This window comes from Arachis duranensis, chromosome 4, assembly GCF_000817695.3.
Source record: "Arachis duranensis cultivar V14167 chromosome 4, aradu.V14167.gnm2.J7QH, whole genome shotgun sequence".
In the NCBI taxonomy this organism is placed as follows: domain Eukaryota; kingdom Viridiplantae; phylum Streptophyta; class Magnoliopsida; order Fabales; family Fabaceae; genus Arachis; species Arachis duranensis.
In genome coordinates, this window is record NC_029775.3 from 61,139,945 (window position 1) to 61,147,224 (window position 7,280).

The window sequence follows — 7,280 nt, forward strand, 5'->3', positions numbered from 1 at the left end:
AAGTTTCTAATGGAGGACCTTGTTTCAATCATGAAACTTTGAGTGGTTTTGATTAGATCAGAGACCATGGTTGCTAAGTCAGAGTGGCTCTGCTTAGAATTCTCTGTCTGTTACTGAGAAGATGATGGAAAAGGCTTGCCATTGCTAAACATGTTTCTTCCACCATTATTGTTGTTGAAACCTTGTTGAGGTCTCTGTTGATCCTGCCATGAGAGATTTGGATAATTTTTCCATGAAGGATTATAGGTGTTTCCATAGGGTTCTCCCATGTAATTCACCTCTTCCATTGATGGGTTCTCAGGATCACAAGCCTCTTCTTCAGATGAAGCGTCCTTAGTACTGCCTGGTGCAGCTTGCATTCCAGACAGACTTTGAGAAATCATATTGATTTGCTGAGTTAATATTTTATTCTGAGCCAATATGGCATTCAGAGTATCAATCTCAAGAACTCCTTTCTTCTGATTAGTCCCATTGTTCACAGGATTCCTTTCAGAAGTGTACATGAATTGGTTATTTGCAACCATTTCAATGAGTTCTTGAGCTTCTACAGGCGTCTTCTTCAGATGAAGAGATCCTCCAGCAGAGCTGTCCAATGACATTTTGGACAGTTCAGACAGACCATCATAGAAGATACCTATGATGTTCCATTCAGAAAGCATGTCAGAAGGACACTTTCTGATCAATTGTTTGTATCTTTCCCAAGCTTCATAAAGGGATTCACCTTCCTTCTGTCTGACGGTTTGGACTTCCACTCTAAGCTTACTCAATTTTTGAGGTGGAAAGAACTTTGCCAAGAAGGCATTGACTAGCTTTTCCCAAGAGTTCAGGCTTTCTTTGGGTTGTGAGTCCAAACATATCCTAGCTCTGTCTCTTACAGCAAAAGAGAATAGCATAAGTCTGTAGACCTCAGGGTCAACCCCATTGGTCTTAACAGTGTCACAGATTTGCAAGAATTCAGCTAAAAACTGATGAGTATCTTCCAATGGAAGTCCATGGAACTTGCAATTCTGTTGTATTAGAGAAACTAATTGAGGCTTAAGCTCAAAGTTGTTTGCTCCAATGACAGGGATAGAGATGCTTCTCCCATAGAAGTCGGGAGTAGGTGTAGTAAAGTCACCCAACACCTTCCTTGCATTGTTGGCATTGGTGTTGTTTTCGACTGCCATGTCTTCTTCTTGTTTGAAGATTTCTGTTATGTCCTCTACAGAGAGTAGTGCTTTAGCTTCTCTTAGCTTTCGCTTCAAGGTTCTTTCAGGTTCAGGGTCAGCCTCAACAAGAATGCTTTTATCTTTGCTCCTACTCATATAAAAGAGAAGAGAACAAGAACATATGGAATCCTCTATGTCACAGTATAGAGATTCCTTGAGGTGTTAGAGGAAAAGAAGAATAGAAGGAGGAGGTAGAAGAATTCGAACTTATCAAGAGGGATATAGTTCGAATTGTGCATTAAGGAGGAGTGTTAGTCCACAAATAGAAGGATGTGAGAAGAGGGGAATAATTTTCGAAAATAAAGTAAAAGATTTTGAAATACTTAAAAGAAATTTTGAAAATTTGATTGATAATTTTTGAAAACTAAGATTGAGAAAGAAATAAAGTGATTTTTGAAAAAGATTTTGAAATTAGAAATCAAAAAGATATGATTGAAAACTATTTTGAAAAAAGATTTGATTTTTAAAATTAATGACTTGGCTAACAAGAAATTTAAAAGATATTATTCAGACATTAAACCTTTCTCAACAGAAAAGGCAACATACCTGAAATGTTGAATCAAATTATTAATTGTTAGCAAGTATTTTTGAAAAATGGAAAGAAATAGATTTTCAAAATATATGATTGAAAAGATATGATTTTAAAAAGATTTGATTTTGAAAAATTATGAAAACTTGAAAAAAAATTTGAATTAAAAACAAAATCTTCCCTCTTGTGCCATCCTGGCATTAAACGCCCAGAATGGTATCCATTCTGGCGTTTAGACGCCAGTTTTCTTTCTTCACTGGGCGTTTTGAACGCCCAGCTTTTTCTGTGTGATTCCTCTGCTGTATGTACTGAATCTTCAATTCTCTGTATTATTTGACTTGAAAAGACACAAATTAAGAATTTTTTTTGAATTTTTAATGTTGAGGAATAATCAAAATGCAACTAAAATCAAATAAACAATGCATGCAAGACACCAAACTTAGAAGTTTGTATACTACTGACACTAACAAATTGAGAATGCATATAGAAACAACAAATCACACAAAACAAGAGAATTTAAAGATCAGAGCAAGGAAATCATCAAGAACATCTTGAAGATCAATGAAGAACATAATGCATGTGATTTTCGAAAATTATAAGAATAAAAACATGCAATTGACACCAAACTTAAAATGAGACACTAGACTCAACACAAGAAACATAAAATTATTTTTGGTTTTCATGATTTTGTAATTTTTTTGTGTTTTTTCGAAAATTATTTGGAAAAAGAAAATAAGGATATCAAAATTCTTAATGAAAATTCCAGGAATCATGCAATGTTAGTCTAAAGCTTTAGTCTAAAGAAATTAGACATGGCTAGCCAAGCTTTAGCAGGACATTACATTCAAGAGCTAAATTGATGAAAATCAATCAGCTTTGGTGATGATAAGAACAACACCTTGAAACTCTAGAATTCATTCTTAAAAATTCTGAAGAAAAATACCTAATCTAAGCAACAAGATGAACCGTCAGTTGTCCAAACTCGAACAATCCCCAGCAACGGTGCCAAAAACTTGGTGCACGAAATTGTGATCATCAATGGCGCCATCAACATGGTACATTCAATTGCAATCTCAACTCTTTATCACAACTTCGCACAACTAACCAGCAAGTGCACTGGGTCGTCCAAGTAATAAACCTTACGCGAGTAAGGGTCGATCCCACGGAGATTGTTGGTATGAAGCAAGCTATGGTCATCTTGTAAATCTCAGTCAGGCAGATTCAAATGGTTATAGATGATTTATGAATAAAGCATAAAATAAAGATAGAGATACTTATGTAATTCATTGGTGAGAATTTCAGATAAGCGTATGGAGATGCTTTGTCCCTTCCGTCTCTCTGCTTTCCTACTGTCTTCATCCAATCCTTCTTACTCCTTTCCATGGCAAGCCGTATGTTAGGCATCACCGTTGTCAATGGCTACAGTCCCGTCCTCTCAGTGAAAATGTTCAACGCGCTCTGTCACAGCACGGCTATTCATCTGTCGGTTCTCGATCATGTCGGAATAGAATCCAGTGATTCTTTTACGTCTGTCACTAACGCCCTACAATCGCGAGTTTGAAGCTCGTCACAGTCATTAAATCCTTGAATCCTACTCAGAATACCACAGACAGGGTTTAGACCTTCCGGATTCTCAAGAATGCCGCCATCAATTCTAGCTTATACCACGAAGATTCTGATTAAGGAATCCAAGAGATATACATTCAAGCCTTGTTTGCATGTAGAACGGAACTGGTTGTCAGGCACGCGTTCATAAGTGAGAATGATGATGAGCGTCACATAATCATCACATTCATCAAGTTCTTGAGTGCGAATGAATATCTTGAAACAAGAATAAGCTGAATTGAATAGAAGAACAATAGTAATTGCATTAATACTCGAGGTACAGCAGAGCTCCACACCTTAATCTATGGTGTGTAGAAACTCCACCATTGAAAATACATAAGAACAAGGTCTAGGCATGGCCGAGAGGCCAGCCCCCATGATCTAAGAACTAGACATCCAAAGATGAAAATACAATAGCAAAAGGTCCTATTTATAGAGAACTAGTAGAACTAGTAGATTAGGATTTACAAAAATGAGTAAATGACGTAAAAATCCACTTCCGGGCCCACTTGGTGTGTGCTTGGGCTGAGCATTGAAGCTTCTATGTGTAGAGACTTTTCTTGATGTTAAACGCCAGCTTTTGTGCCAGTTTGGGCGTTTAACTCCCACTTCTGTGCCAGTTCCGGCGTTAAACGCCGGGCAGTCTTGAGCTGATTTGGAACGCCAGTTTGGGCCATCCAATCTCGAGCAAAGTATAAACTATTATATATTGCTGGAAAGCCCAGGATGTCTACTTTTTAACGCAATTGATAGCGCGCCAATTGGGTTTCTGTAGCTCCAGAAAATCCACTTCGAGTGCAGGGAGGTCAGAATCCAACAGCATCTGCAGTCCTTTGCAGCCTCTGAATTAGATTTTTGCTCAGGTCCCTCAATTTCAGCCAGAAAATACCTAAAATCACAGAAAAACACAAACTCATAGTAAAGTCCAGAAAAGTGAATTTTAAATAAAAACTAATAAAAATATAATAAAAACTAACCAAAACATACTAAAAACATACTAAAAACAATGCCAAAAAGCGTATAAATTATCCGCTCATCAGCGCCTTTCTCCAAAGATCATGCAAATGGACTTGTCTGTCTCCCCATGTAAATGTCTTCCAGTTACCTTCCGGGTGGCCATCCTGAAAGAAAAAGGGAAGAGTAACCCAGGAAAAAAGATAAAAGATAAATAAAGTATGGGTGGGTTAATGCCAATTGATAAGGGTCTCCTTTACATGGAAGCTTCAACATGTACGTGAGAAAACAATAAAAGCCATGGCATGCCAGTGGTACAAAATGTACAACAATGGGGAAGAGAGTGGGTAATGAAAGACAATGTAAGTTCATGTCAATGCAAAAGGAATACCGGTATCATAAAAGATTGACATTGACAGAAAAATAGCATCACCCAACATTGTAAAACAAGTCACTAAAAATTATACCAGAAAAGATGCAACAGTTAAATAAGAAAATCAACACCAAAGGAAAAATAATAAATTTAGAAAAGAAAAGAAAAATATGCACTAAATTAAAATGCAATGAATGAAATATGCAAAAAATAGAATGAAAGATAAGAAGAATGAGCAGGGAAAGAAGTGAGTAAGAAAGGAGGGAGGAAAAAATTAGGATTGGGGAAGAAAAGATAAGATATTTGGCAAATTAGGATAAGCTGTGCGGTGCAAGCGACGCGGACGCGTGGGGCACGCGGTCGCGTTACTTGCTTTTGAAGTTAATCGACGCGATCACGTGACACGTTTTATGATACTGGCGCGAGAGCAGCCTCGCGCTCGCACAACTCTCTGTTCAAAATCTTATTTTGCCAAATATTGGGTGACGCGATCGCGTGGTCGACGCGATCGCATGAGTGGCCAATATGGGGATATGACGCGGACGCGTGAGCCATGCGTCTGCGTGGTAAGGTTGTGCTTTCAGCACCAGTCCAGCACCACTCCAGCATAACATTCGGCTATGCACCCATTTCACGTCGATTTTCATGGCACGCGGCCGCGTGGGTGATGCGGTCGCGTAGGAGGCCAAAGTTCCAACATGACGCGGTCGCGTGGGGTCAAATTATGCTAAAGGCGCGCCTCCAGCCACGCTCTCACGTGACTCTCTGTTCAATTCTTTTCTACCCAATGCACTAGTGACGCGGACGCGTCAGCGACGCTGCCGCGTTGCGTGCGTGTTTTCCACCTTTTTTTTTCATGCAGGTATCCAATTATGCAGTATGCAATACGAATGAATAATAGTTAGGTTCAATTAAAAACGAAATAAAACTGAAAAAGAAACGACCATACCATGGTGGGTTGTCTCCCATCTAGCACTTTTGGTTAAAGTCCTTAAGTTGGACATTGGATGAGCTTCGTGTTATGGCGGCTTATGTTTAAATTCATCCAAAAATCTCCACCAATGCTTGGAATGCCAATAGCCTCCGGGGTCCCAAACTAGGCATGTAATGCTTCTGAGCAGCTTCAAACAGATTCTCAGGCTCCTGTGGTGACGAATGTCAGCATAGAATCCATGATCCCAAGCTTTGCTTTTAAATTTGCCTCCGTCTTGATCTACATGTTTCCATCCGGGCGGTTTAAAAAGTAGATTCTCACCACGGTGACCAAACGTTCTCCGTGATCCATTCAATTGAGCATGATACCAATCCGTACACTTCGAGTTGAAGCGTGGAACCTTATTGAACCTTGTGCACCAGCTCTGAGTACGAGCCATTTCCTTCTTACTCTTAAAGCCGCAGAGCTCTAAGCTGGCCATCTGTTTCAAGCAAACCATATTCAAGTGGAAAAATAAAGCGAAGGGTTAAGGATTGTACCCACTTGAAGCTTGTATTGGGTGGTAGTGGCCTCGGGATAGGTGGTTCCAGTGGTTCTGTAAGTTTTATTCCCTTGTGCTCTTCTATGAATTTCTCCACTTCATTGCAAATTTCTTCCACTTCAACCATATCTTGATCAGAGTCTTCAATTTCTCCCTCGTCATCGCTCAAGTCATATATTGGAGGTTGAGAAAAATCTACCTCAGCATCATCTTCATATTCACTAGGGGAAGATTCTTCTGTCTCAAAGAATTCACTTGTGGATGCAAGTTCGTCACTAAGAGAACAGGACTCGTGATCATCATCATCAAGGAAACCTGCGTCTTGGGTTATTCCGTTCAGTTCTTCATAAGATATTTGTATTGGAGGCGGTGCAAAATCCTCCTCAGCGTCAATTGTAGCATCCTCGACGGAGTCTGATGACAAGTCATCATATACCCATTTTTCAAGCTAATTTCACTTGTTTTGTTAGCATTTATGCACTTTCTTGTATCCTTAGTAAGTGATTTGGAGTGAAAATGCATAACTTCTCTAAATCAAGCAACCACCATGAAATTAATGTTAATCCATGAGGTTTGAGCTAATTTTAATTGAATTTTAATTGATTTATAAGCCTCTTGAATTTAGTGATACTTGGAGTGGTTGTTTTGGTTTATTATAGGTGAAGAAAAGAAAAGAAAAGGAAAAGCGTGGCCTAAGAAGTGTAGCCTAAGGAAAGGAAAGCGTAGCCCAAGGAAAGGAAAGCGTGGCCAAGGAGAGAAGAAGCGTGCCGCAGGCAAAGGGGGAGGCAACGTTGCCCTCCACAAGGGCAGACTGCCCTCTAGGAGGGCAACATAAGAGAACCAAGAAGAGAAGGCAACTCTGCCCTGCCCACTACAAGGGCAGAGCACAAAATGTGCCTTGAGACCAAGAGGAAGAGAACCTTGCCCTGCCCTTGTGGAGGGCAGTATCGGGCTCTCCAAGGAAAGAAATCAAAGGAAAAATGCCTATGATGCATGCTACAAGGATCGAACAAGGAACCATGAGGAAGCTAAGACTTAAGGATGAGTGTCGTGCCATGAAACCAAGGAAATTATGGTAGCGTGTGCTTCCTCCGTGTTTCGAACACGGGACAAGCAATGTGAGAACTCTGCCCTGT